The following is a 14,647-nucleotide window of genomic DNA, read 5'->3' as shown; positions in this document are numbered from 1 at the left end:
TTTATTTTTATTATACTGAAACAAATAAAGATGTATTCCTATAAGTATGTAATTACTATGCATAATGACTAATTTGATAAATATCATTAAATTTCATGATTTTTCATATTTTAATATTTATATGCAATGAAACTTACCTTCTAAATATCAATTATTACTATATTGATTTTCATATTTTTCTCACAAAATGTAAACGGATTTTAGGAGAATAAATAAATATTGTAGAAATAATAAGAAATAAAAGAAATAGACCACCATTAATTTGATGCAACAATTTTAATTTTTTAATTTTAATTCATAACATAAGGGAAAATTCAAAATCCGAAAAAAAAAATAATTAGAAAGTTATAAGCTTTGCACACTTTTTTGGCATGCAGTTAGTTCTAAGTTGGTTGTATTTGCGAGCATAGAGTGAAAGCTTGCGTGTTAACATGTTTTTAGAGCAAAAAGTATGTCTTTCTTTCAGTTCATTTTATTATTTGGTCATAAATAATATTTTATTTTGAAGGTAACAGATATGTGCTCTCTCTCTTTTAAAATAAATATTTCATTTAAGAAAAAAGATGTGGGCTAATCATTTTAAAAATAAATAGCCCAACTTTAATGTAATGAACAGAAAGTGAGAGAGGGATATTCGGGGCATGTTATGATTGCGAGGTTGTTGATCACTTCTCCTATGAGTGCCCTCAGCGTAAGATGATTGAGTCATTAGTTTTGACTGCACATTCAATCAGATCAGTGTCGTCGTTAGGTAGGGGTGTTGCACAGGTCGTGGAGATGGTTCCCAGGGTTCTAGAGGTGGCCTGCAAGGAGATAGGATAGGTGGTCAGATAGGCACCTAGTCCAGTAGTGGACAGGGTCACTTGTATGTTGTACCAGAAATATCAGAGGCTGAGGCTTCATATGCTGTGATCACAAGTACAATTTTCGTATTCCATCAGCCAGTTTCTGCTTTGTTTGATTTCGGTTTCACATTTTCATATATTTCATCTTATTTTGCATCGTGACTAGATTTATGTTTGAAGTTTTTATCTATACCATTGTGTATAGCTACCCCATGGGTGATTCATCAGTAATGAATCGGGTATATAGATCTGGTTAAGTGATTGTTCGGGAGTTTGATATTCAGATTGATCTCATTTTCCTAGATATGATAGATTTTGATGTGATTCTAGGAATAGATTGATTATCTCCTTATCATGCGTTCTTGGATTCTTTTGCTAAGACCGTTACCTTAGTCTTGACTAGTGTACCTCCGGTCGTGTGGCAAGGCTCTATTAGTCGCGCGTCAATGGAGATTATTTCTTACATCGGGCTAGGAGGCTGATAGTAAGGGGTTGTGAGTCATGTCTTGCATATGTTCGGGATGTTAGGGCTGAGAGTACATCACTTGACTCCGTCCTTGTGGTTCGCGAGTTTCCTGATGTGTTTCCGACCAACTTACCTGGCCTTCCTCCCGAGCGTGATATGCGCGCCCAGTATCTCTAACTGTTTGAGCCCTCAGGTATTTCCTTATGCTTTACTTTCACGTATGAAAGTCTTTTTAGTAATGGATGTTGTAATGACCCTCGCGGTATTATTATTGTTTTCATATATTTTCAGTGTCTAGAATTTTTCTATAACCACCCCAAGTTATTTATGACTTGTTGGGACTGATAATTTGATTTTCGAGTGGTTCATTTGAAAATTTTAATAATACCGTATCAAATATATTATGGAATATTTAATCTAAATTGACATTTAGTAGAAATATAATTTATTATCTTTTCAAAAAAAATTAAAATTGATAAAATTCTTTAAGTTATGCTATATCTACATTACTTTATAATAACTTTTATAGTCTACTAACATTTTAAGTGGAGATAGTAAATGTAAAAATATTAAAATATTATTATTATATAATAGAGACTTTATTAGCAATAATTTTCTATTAATCATGATATATTCAAAATATTATATTTTTAATTCACAAACCAATACAATACTCGAATTCATACATAATGGGAGGAAAATTTGGTAGTAGTGGCACCATTACCAAGGTGGAAATGGTGGGTGCTTACAGCAAACCATGGATGCTGCCGCCAAGCTCTTCCTCAAATTTCCAACAACTAACTTATAAGTAATGATTTAAAACTTTCCTTTTTAATTACCAAGGTAATGTCTCATAAATGTATTTATCTAGGTATATAAGTAACTTTCGATGGATCTTATCATTCATGGTATTTCTCATATTACATAGAACAAGCAGATCCTTATTGTACGTGAAGAATAAGTTATGTGAAAAATAAATTATTTTTGGAGATTTATTCGTTCCTCGAGAGTAAATTAATTATTTATGTCAAGTTAATCAAGCTTGCATTTTAGTAGGGCATAATTTGAAGGCTTTACGGAAAGACATTTTAGCTTTGACGTCCAGGTAGGTTAGGCTTATCATATTTTTAGATTAAACTTATTTACAGAAATTGCGTACTATTATGTTAGTTTTGGACAAGCATAGCGTACTAATTGATATATATATATATCCGTTCTAGTAAATTTGGTATTCTATCTTTCAATATGATCTAAAATTTATCACTTAGGACGTAGAGTTAAGTTACGAATGCGATTGGGTAGTTAAATATTTTTTAGTTTTAGTATAGTTTCAGAATGAACTTTGTTTCCGTCATTGTTTGTGAATTTTGGTAACACTTTGGCGTCGGTTATGGTATGATTTGGATTTTAATGTTATAGTTGGTTATGGTTACTATGGGTTCCGATTCAAGTCTGGCATCTGTTTATGATAATTTGGGAGTTCTGGTACTGATTATGGTTGTTCTGAGAGTTGTGGTTTCTCTGAGTTTTGATTTGAGTCCGGCATCTAATTATGAGTTCTGTTGTATATTATATATGTGGCCTCTCGTTATTATCCACTAGTTTTGATTTGAATCCGGCATATGACCTTTTGTTATTATTGACCACTGCTGATTCAAGTCCGGTATCTAGCCTCTCATTTATATCCATTAGTGTCGGGTCAAGCCAGCACATCTGAATGGATATTGTAATTTCGTGGGATGGATTTAGTTATGGATTATTTGTGCTTATTTTCATTAGTTGTTTCTTGTGTGTCTCATCGGTTTATGGGAGTACGGTTGGGTTAATTGTTTTCTTCAGTGTGCCTTACGGTCTTATGGGAGCCCAATTAGATTATGTTTGATTGGTCTGTTATTACTACGTTATTTATTTTCTGTATCACTTATATTTATTGCTTTATCACATTTGCATAGCTTGGTAGTTTTTTACCTGTCTATCCCTGTTTACTGTTGACTTAGACTACACCCTCGTATTATAGTTATACCTTTTTTATATTGAGCTCAGTCAGCGGATGATGCCTACCGAGTACTTTGATATTCATACTACACTTTTGCAGCTTTCCCCTGATGCAAATCTGAGTAGTAGCAGCCAGCGTTGACGTGGTTCCTACCTTTCAGTACTGATACAGAGCAAGGTGAGCTTACTGTCGTCCAAGGCTGATCCTTCTCTATCTATTCCAGTCTAGCCTTTTATACTCGAGGCTAGTTGTATATATTGTGTATATTTTAAATTCTTTGTAGTACTCTGGGTATCTTTTAATAGTGATTCTAGTATCGACCTTACTAGGTCTTGAGAGGAATTCTTTTGTATATTTTGTTCTTTTCCTTCTCTCATTTTGATATATGGTAAATGTTTTCTTTCCATTTGTCACTTGTTATTGCTACTGCTATCATTATACCGCGATCTTCTCTGGTTTCTGCCTGTTAGCCCGTTACTTATTATTTTGGGTTATGACTTGACTTGGCTACTGAGGAATTAGGTAGCTACCATCATGACTTGAAAAGTTGAATCGAGACAATATGATATTGGTCTAACAAACTTTGTTTTAGTGTTACAAACACAATGTATGTTAACATGAAATGCAGTACATTAATGTAATTTGAGTTAGCTATTTCATGAAAATAAAAGTATTTATAAAAATAATTAAATTTCATACATATATTTTTGTATTTGTTATATAAGTGAAAAATATCATCCTAAGAATTTTCAAATATTTTTTAGGAAAACAAGTGAGATTTCTTACTTAACTATGTTCAACATGTAAGAAAAAAATATTATTCTAAAAGTTTATAATATTTTAGACAACTATTATGAGAGGTATTATTGTATGGGTAGTGAAAAAGAAAAATAAATATTGTAGATATTTGGCATTAATATTTCTAATGATTCTAACATGGATATGATATTAGTATTACAAACCTTTTTTTAGTGCTACGAACTTAATGGGGGCTTTGAGCTGTGGGTGGGAAAAGAGTTTGAAAATGAGGTGTAGGTGATTCAAGTCTTAATAATTGAGTTGAGGTGAAAATTACTTTATTATGGATTAAGAAAGTTGGAGAAATTTTAAAATAACCCACAAGTTTTTAAATTTACACTTTGATCTAAATGTTAGTTGATATAACGAAAAACAGAGGAAAAAAAAACGTGTTTCTCTCTCTTCTCAGCTGTTGTTGTTTTCTCTCTTTTCACAATTTTTGTTGTTCATTGTTGTTACTGCTTTATTCATCATCTGTTGCTTTATTATCATCATCTGATGCTTTATTATCCTCTTCATAATCTTCTTGCTGACCATTGTTATTGTTGTTGCTACCGCAACTGCTGCTCTTTGACCAATTTCTTAGGTCAAATTTTATTTCGTACATCACGTTCAACTTTAGCATTTACTTGATAGAAGACTTTGGTAAGTCAAATTATACTTTTTAGTTGAATTTTTCATCTGAGTAATTGCTAGTGTACTTTTTTTTCAACAATAATTAGCACGCGAACATGAATGCAGCATAAGAGCCATCTGTTTAAACAGATTCAACAATTGTAAGAGCAATAGATATTTTTTTGCAACAGAAGACTCATATGTTGGATTCATGTTTATGGTTCTATAATGCCCGTAACATGAATCGAATAGATAGGTATTCTGTTGAGATAGATTAGTAATCTGTTCCAACAGACAATTAATCTGTTGCACCAGATTAGTAATTTGTTCCAACATAAAGTAATCTGTTGCAATAGATTATAATTCTATTGTAGTAGATGAATAATCTAACAACACAATACAACTCCTATCACAAACCCAACAGATAACCTGTATGTTGATCTCTTGCTATTGATAATAGATTCAAATTATTCCTTAACCGTAGACATGTTTGTTGAGAAGAAGAAATAGACAGAATGAAAATTAAATGAGAATTAAAACATCAAATTGGATCAAACATAAATTTTTTATTAAACAAAAAAATAAAAATACACAGGTAACAGATGATGGATCTGTTGCAACAGAAGACTCATATGTTGGATTCAATAGACAATTAATCTGTTGCACCAGATTAGTAATCTGTTTCAAAATAAAGTAATTTGTTGCAACAGAATATTTATCTGTTGCAACAAATCATAATTCTGTTGCAGCAGATGAATTATTTGTTTCGAACAACACAATACAGCTCCAGTCACAAACCCAACAGATAACCCGTATATTGATCTCTTGCTATTGATACTGGATTCAAATTATCCCTTAATCATAGACATGTTTGTTGAAAAGAATAAATAGACAGAATGAAAATTAAATGAGAATTAAAACGTCAAAGTGGATTAAACATAATTTTTTTATTAAACAAAAAAAATAAAAATACATAGGTAACAGAAAAAAAATCTAATTATTATTATTATTATTATTATTATTATTATTATTATCATCATCATCATCATCATTATTATTATTGTCAGTCAACCAGCCTTCAACCCGCAGCAGCAACGTCCTCCTCATCCTACGGAACTCGTGCAACATTCTTGCTCTGACGGCGGCCAACTCCCATTTTTGGTCATGAACCTGCGTATGCAGTTTCCGCACAGCATCTTGTAAAATAGCGATATCCCACACTGGATCAGTCATATCTAGAACACGCATAAATTGACAAAAAAAATGAAAACAAGAGTAAAGAAAAGAAGAATCTGAAAGTAACACAATGTATATTTACACAAAAAGCAAGAAAAAAACTTACCAGAGACAGGAAAAAGCTGTCAAGTCCTTGAAGAGAAAGTGGTTGAAGGTGTAATATGAAAGACAAGAGCAAGAATAAATAGAGTATAGTAGAATGAACGAGTAAGGAGGAACCTATTTATATAGGATTGAATTTAGGTGAGTTAGACAAAAAGGCGCGACTGCTCACCTCCATTTATTAAGTACATTCAAACTGGTGACTGTTTGATTACTGTGGAAAGTTATGACTTGATAAGTTATGACTTAATTAGTTCTTTTAAGTAACCGTTTTTATTGAGTTGTGACAAAAGATTATATATCTATTGCATCAGATAACTCATCTGTGACAACAGATATACCATTTGTTGCAACAAATTGACAATCTGTTGCATTAGATAATATATTTGTTGCAACATATATCTTTTTAATAATCATCATATCTTTATCTTTAATCCAAATTTGGTGACTTTTTTATTATATACATTAAAAAAACAGATTCAAAAATAAAAATGTCGAAATGTCACTACTTGTGGCCTATTAAAACATCAATTATTCAAAATTATGTTTAGTTAAGTTATGACTTAATAGTTCTTTTCAGTAGTCATTTTTATTGAGTTGTGGCAACAGATTATATATTTGTTGCATCAGATAACACATCCGTGACAACAGATATACCATTTGTTGCAACAAATCGACAATCTGTTGCATCAGATAATATATCTGTGCAACATATATTTTTTTTAATAATCATCATATCTGTATCTTTTAATCCAAATTTGGTGACTTTTTTATTATATAAATTAAAAAACAGAGTTAAAAACAAAAATGTCGAAAAGTACTACTTGTCGCTTATTCCCTCCGTTTCGTATTAGAAAGTTGGCACACCCATTAATAAAAATATTTATTAGGGGTCTATTTTACCAAATTATCTTTATTAATTATGCTTTGAAAATATATAAATTTGAATATATAAATTGATAATTTATTGCATCAAGAAGGCACGACTGTTCACCTCCATTTATTAATTACATTCAAACTGGTGACTTTTTGATTACTGAAAAAAGTTATGACTTAATTAAATCAAGCTGTTGACTGACTTTGATTATTGTGATAAGTCTTATTATTATTAGTTAGTTCTTTTCAGCAACCATTTTTATTGAGTTGTGGCAACAGATTATATATCTGTTGCTTCAGATAACCCATCAGGGGACAACAAATAATCTATTTGTTACAACAAATCGACAATATGTTGCATCAAATAATATATTTATTGCACATATAATCTATTTTTTTTAATAATCATCATATCTTTAATCCAAATTTGGTGACTTTTTTATTATATAAATTAAAAAAATAATTTAAAAATAAATATGTCGAAAAGTCACGATCAGTTATTAAAATTAAATAACCATTCTTTTATGGTTATAAATTATGTTTATCATTTATTTCCTTATTTTATGAACCATTTTTCATATGAAATAATCGAAAAGTCATGACTAAAGACTTTTCACCATCTCAATAATAATAATAACCCTTTTTTTATTAATAATTGTCTGTTGCAATATATGATCAATCTGTCACAACAGATTAACCATCTGTTTCAACATATGGTTCATCACACAAACGCTCAATCCCTTCCTTCAACCGTTAACTTATTGAGAATAAGGAATAGACAGAATAAAAATTAAATATTAAATAAGAATTCAAAATCCAAAGACAACCAAGATTTTTGAATTCCTTAGGTAGATCCGATATAAAAAATAAAAATGCATATGCTAAAAGGAAAAACATAACCTATTATTATTACTACTATTATTATTATCATTATTATTATTATAGGTATTACTATTACTACTTTCATTGTCTGAGGGAAAATTTTCATCCGGTAGCAGCAGGACCCTCCTTACCCTTGCTCTGAAGTCGGCCAAATCCCTCTAGAGTTCATTATACTGCCTTCATAGTTTTCGGAAGGACTCAATATAAATCTTCTTGTACGAATCTGGATCAATCACATCTGGAAGTGTAGTAGTAGAATGAAAAAGTAAGGAGAGACCTATTTATAAAGGAAGGGGTTAGTTAAAAAGTCACGACTGTTCATCCATCCCTTAATTAAATAAAACTGGCGACTTTTTAAATATGTAAATTAAAAAAGGGATCTAAATAAATATTTTATCATTATTATATTTCAGAAAAAATTTCTTTAAAATAAATCTAACAGATGGGTAATCTGTTGTAAAATACACTCTATCTGTTAGATAATTTAGAAAATATTAAAACTGTTGCAACAGATGCATATATATATTTGATTTTTCGAATAGATAAGTCATATGTTGCAACAGATTGATCATCTGTCGTAACAGATGTCTATAACTATTTGATAATTTTATTAGGTTAGTGATCGGGAGTTAAGCCATAGATAGGCTAGGAAGAATAAGGTGCGTGCAGATAGATGGATCCATTTTCATGTGTGGGAGTTATGTATTACTGATAAGTTCACCCGGACAACACACACAAAGTACAATGTTCTTGTGAATGTAGTTTTTAATCGATTAGGCACTGATCATTCAAACAAAACCCTTTATTGTTCAGTTAAGTTTGATGGGTTTGAATTGATAATCCGAGGGCCCCATGATGATGGTACCAATACCCTGTTATGAATTACTGACAGTTGTTGCTCATGTTTATGTGTATCATGTTTTGAGAAGGGATCAATATTTGGTGTCATTATAGAGATCCAATAGCGATTGGACTTAACTTTAGGTGTGAATTGGACTCTGTGAAGGACTTCGAAGCCTCGCACTGCAACAGAAAAGAACGAAAAACCAATAGAAATTTCCCTGGCCCAAATTTATATGAAAGGGTTGTTCGAGAAGTTGATTATACGCCAGAAAGAGCCGAAGAAGAGTGACTACCAGGGAAAGAGGAGTTGATAAAAGACTATATCATCTGAAAGCTAATTGAAGAGGATACATAGGGTAGCAAAGATCTTCTAGCGAATAAAACCGATGTAATTGACTTAAAACATGAGAAATCTGAATCAAGTGCAAATATGAAAGTGTATTCGGTAATATAAATTCGTCTGTTGTTTCTCTCAAAGAAAAATAATGCACATGGACACTTTTCTAGGGAGATACGACTAAGAAGCATGGTCAGGATGATCACCTAGATAGAAAATAGCAGAAGACTAAGAAAGTAGCCTCGCGGGCATCGAGGGTTGAAATGATGTACAGTAAGTCTAAAAAATTTGTGTCAATAATATTTGCAGTTAAAATAAGGAATCTAAGAGAAGGATGCAATTTTTGGATTTTAAATTGCATCCCATGCCTTCTTGTTTGTGGTTTATATTAGGTCCACTTTCGTTGACCTGGTCGAAACCACAAACAAGATTGAAAGACAGATTGAGTATCATTACTTCCTTAGCAATATGGATTAATTGATTGTGTTGTTATCAGGACCCGAGATGGGGCCCTGGCCGTGACGGGCATCCCAAACCATCAAGGCCCGAGAGACCCCTGTCTCTGCCCAATCCACTAGTGATATTTTCCGCTCTGGGCTCAGGCCCGCACGGCTTTAAAATATGTCACTAGGGAGTAAGTCTTGCTTACTTTTATACCCAGCATCTCTCTTCTGTTTTGCCAATATGGGACTCATTCTCCTAAGTTGGGTGTCACATACACCCCCCTTATGAACTCAGCGTCCTCGCTGAGGTTTGCCCTACCGAATGGGATTTACCTACACTCAGCACTGAGGTTTATCTGGCCTTATCGGGATTCTCCTACACTTAGTTTGAACTCTGGATACAGGGATAACAAAGGAGCGGCTCTGATACCATTCTGTCACAACCCAAGCTGGGGCCCTGGCTGCGACGGGCATCCCGAACCATCAAGGACTGAGAGACCCCTGTCTCTTCCCAATCGACTAGTGATATTATCTGCTCTGGGCTCAGGCCCACACGACTTTAAAATGCATCACTAAGGAGTAAGTCTTGCTTACTTATATACCCAGCATCCTTCCTATGTTTTACCGTTGTGGGACTCCTTCTCCTAAGTTGGAGTGTCATAGTTTTCTTGCCGTAGAATGCTTTTAACATATCTTGGAGAAGATCAGAGGCTTGCTATAGTATGTGAATCTCGATAATTTTCAAGTTTGCCTCCTGCTTGCCTATTTGGTATTCAAGCTTGTCGTTACCATCTTTGAAGTTGGTATAGAGTTGTTGGTATTTTGTGAGCTCGATCAGGAACATTTTCTCCTTTGAAGTTGTGACATTTTAGAAGACCTTCATAACAAATTATTTAAAAGCCTTAAACGATACACAGAGGGTCACTATGTTTGCTTTAGGTCAAAAAAAAGAAGTGGTCCCAAGAGTTAAATAACTCAATTTTATCGAGTGTTTCTTAAAACATCTTACTCAACCAACCTTCAAGAGATTTGATAAATTAATTAGCAAAGATTTACGTAATGTTTGATCTAAACTGAATCTACCAATCCTATCAAACGTTACGTAACTCCAGGCTCATTACCCTATTAAAATCTTTGCCCGAGTTAGTGCACAAATCAAACTTAATCTTCTCCTATATAGAGTAAAATATATCCTCCAAGCAAAAGTCTACACCGTCGCCAGAAATTCTTGCCACAATGAAAGTCTTGAGAAGGCATCACTAGTAGTCTCTCAATATCACTTTTACGGTTATCTTGACGTCTCTTGCCAATATATTAGAATGGACATAGCGAGCAATTGTGCTTAGTTTGGTTTGTTCATTCGAATATAATTGCAACAGATGTCAAGAAAGTCATGAAAGTGATATTGAGATATTACTAGTCACACCTTCTAAAGACTTGCATTGTGGCAAGAATTTTTGGTGACGATGTAAACTTTTGCATATCGGATATCTTGTCCTTTATATGGGAGAAGGGAGATCAGAATAAAGGCTGAGAGATTGAGCTCATTTGATTTGTGCACTAACCCGGGCAAAGGTTTTTGATAGGGTAATGAGCCCGAAGTTATGTAATATTTAATAGGCTTGGTAGAGTCAATTTAGATCAAACTTTACGTAACTACTTGCTAATTAACTTATCAAATCCCTTGAAGGTTGGTTGAGCAAGCTGCATTGAGCAACGCTTGATAAAATTAAGCTATTAAATTGTTGGGAACACTGCTTGACTGTTCGTCAACACATTTTGACCTAAAAAACCATAGCAACCCTCCAAGTATCATATAAGGCTTCTGAATAAAGTGTGCTCTGAAGTCCTTATACAATGCCATAACATTGAAGAAAGTGTTCCTGATCGAGCTCACAAAATACCAGCAACCCTATACCAACTTCAAAGATGGCAATGACAAGCTTGAATACCAAATCGGCAAGCTGGAGGCAAACTTGAAAATTATCGGGATTCACATACTACAGTAAGCCTTTAGTTTTTTCTAAGATATATTGAAAGCATGCTAAGGTTAGAAAACACAATTAATTATATCCATATTGCTAATGAAGTAATGATACTCAATCTGTCTTTCAATCTTTTTTGTGGTTCTGATCAGGTCAACAACAGTGGAACTAATCGAAAACACAAACAAGAAGGCATGGGATGCAATTTAAAATTCAAAAATTGTAGCCTTCTCTTAGATTCCTTATTTTAATTGCAGCTATTATTGGCACAATTTTTCTAGACTTACTGTACATTATTTCAAACCTCGATGCTCGTGAGGCTGCTTTTTTGGTCTTCTGCTATTTTCTATCTAGGTGATAATCCCAACCACGCTACCTAGATGCAGCTCCCTAGCAAAGAGACCATCTGCACTAGTTTTCTTTTAGAGAAACAACAGATGAATTTTTCATTACCAGATACACTTTCATATTTGCACTTGATTTAGATTTCTCGTGTTCTAAGTCTGTTTCATCGGCCAGATTCACTAAAAGTTCCTTTCTACCCTATGTTTCCTCTTTAATTAGCTCTCCGATGATATAGTCTTTCATTAACCCCCCATTTTCCCTCGCATGCATTCTCCTGGCGCACCTTCTGGCGTATAATCATCATCCCGAGAAACCCAACCATATAAATTTGTTCTAGGACAATAACTATATTGATTTTCGTTCTTGGTTGAAGCAATGAGAGCTTCGAAAGCCCTCTCAGAGTCTAATTCACCCTAAAAGTTAGCCCAATCGCTATTGAATCTCTTTACAATTACACCAAAACTAGATCCCTTTACAATGTTTGACACATAAACATGAGCAACAATCGGCATTAAATCATAACAGGGTATCAGAACCATATTCATGGTCCCTCGGACTTATCAATTTAGACCTATCAAACTTAACTCTAAAATTGCAGATATCTTATTTGAATGATCAATGACTAAACGATAAAAATGACATTCACAAAATTAGTGTACTCTATGTGTGTTTTCATGATAATATTATTAGTAATGCATACATCCCACATATGAAGTGGTTCCATCTGGAAGCATCTTATTCCTCCGAACCCATCTTTATTGTAGCTTCTTGTATTGGTCGGGAAATAGTTGATCAATTTTTAGTTTCTTATATCTATAAAGAAGATGAAAAAAATTAATGTCAACCAAGAGAAGAACAAAAAGAACATTATCCATCTATTTCAATAGATGTGAAGTCTGTTGCAACAGATGTGGAGTCTGTTGTAACAGATATAGACTCTGTTAGAATACATCAAACCAACCTTGCTAGTGGTTTGATTTATTCTAACAGTTGCTCTATCTATTGCAACATCAACAACAGCATAAACTACAAATAAAAAATATCAACAACAAAGAAACAACATCCTTTGTTCCAATACCATCAACAACACCATACAACAAGTTTCAAAAATACCAATCCTACCAACAACATCAATAACAGCATCAACAACAAAGAAACAAACAAAATACATACAAAAAAATGATACTGCCAACAAGGCTTCTAAACTTCTTTCAACAAATGACTTTTTCGCATATTGTAATAAAAATTCTCGATTCGTTTATTCAACACTAAAAGTTCCTTCAATTTTTTTAAATAAATATGATATGGGTAAATGGTAATTAAATTAAAAAAAGATGTAAAGAACTTGCAAAGAAGAATATAAGAATGAAAGAGCAATAGTGAACTATACCTTATCTCCAATGTCAAAAGGGGATCAAAACAGTAATTTTAGTCAAGGAAATATATGGATTGGTTTAGATCTAAAAGGATCTTCATGAGAAAGAGGAGAGAAAAGAGAAAAAAAAGGTTGTGATAACCCTAAAGAGAAGAGAAAGAAAAAGATGAGAGATGAATAAAATAAATCTAGGACTGGAGGAGAGATGAGATAATTAAGGATTTAAATATTCATTAATAACTTAAGGGGCACGAGAAATATGGGTGACATTGAAAATACAAGACAAGACTACTCAATAAAATTTTTGAGTTATCCAAGAAATATTTTTTACCGCCTTTAGTAGTACTATTTTATCTGTCTTTCTTCTTTCGGACAAAAGCTTGCTTTAAAATTAAAACAAGAAAAAGATTTTCAAACAGATATGTCATCTGTTGCAACAGATACTAATATCTATTTGAAAAAATGTCATGCCCCGAGCCGAGGCACGAGACATGACACGCACCTGATACTATAGCTAGTATGGGCGAACGTTCCGGTATATCGTTCGAGCATACTTCTATTTCAAATGGATAAAGCGGAAGTAATATAGAGTTCAATCATGATTTTCTGAAGAGATAAAACTTCACCCAATATAATTAATACCGTATAATGTTCCACAATACCAATAGTTATGATAAATGAAAATTGGAAATTACAAAGGTTATTTGACAATTACACTAGCATGTGGCCTCTAAGAAGTACCAATACTGAAGAAAAGAAAATATATAATAATCATAACATCTCGTTCGACCTCCTGGTGGTAAAGAGGCTCACCAATAGCAGAAGATAGAGATTTTAATGAGATGTCTGACCGCGAACTTGAGCACTAGAACCTACATCATGAAATGATGTAGTGCCAAAGGCAGTCAATACGTGGAATGTATTGGTATGTAAAGCCATTTCAGAAGTGAAAGCAAATGGAAAGGAACAAGAATATAAAATAATTTATATTTGACCAAATAAGATAGATTCAATTCCTTTGATTATTTGTGGGAGAAAGTAGTGAACCGTCATAAACCACCATGTGAGCGTATGGAGTCTAATCTCGGCCCAATCAGCTAAGCTGTCATATACCTTACCGGGCATAGGATGTGACATGACTGAATTTGCTAACAAGTATTTGTGGTTAGCCTCTTTTCGGGACACATAAAAGAAAAGAGAGAATTCGACTTGCGAAATGATCTCTATCCTTTGTTAGCAAATATAGTTTCGGGAATTTGTTGTTTAAACCAATACCTTTACGGTCATCTAACTAACTCCCTTATGCTCATGATGTTGTCTTATATATCTGATTAGTTAATGATCAAAATGTTCATCTTCATATTTTAGCCTTTTTAGGCTTATGCTCGTGGTTTAGCCTTTTTAAGCTCATAATTATGCATAGCCACTTTAGGCTCATACTGAGAGTTAATCGTAATAGGTTCATATTCATGAGTTAACACTATCAATATTAGAGAGGCATGA

The sequence above is a fragment of the Capsicum annuum genome, chromosome 6 (genome assembly GCF_002878395.1).
Source record: "Capsicum annuum cultivar UCD-10X-F1 chromosome 6, UCD10Xv1.1, whole genome shotgun sequence".
Taxonomy (NCBI): domain Eukaryota; kingdom Viridiplantae; phylum Streptophyta; class Magnoliopsida; order Solanales; family Solanaceae; genus Capsicum; species Capsicum annuum.
This window is presented reverse-complemented; position numbering follows the sequence as displayed.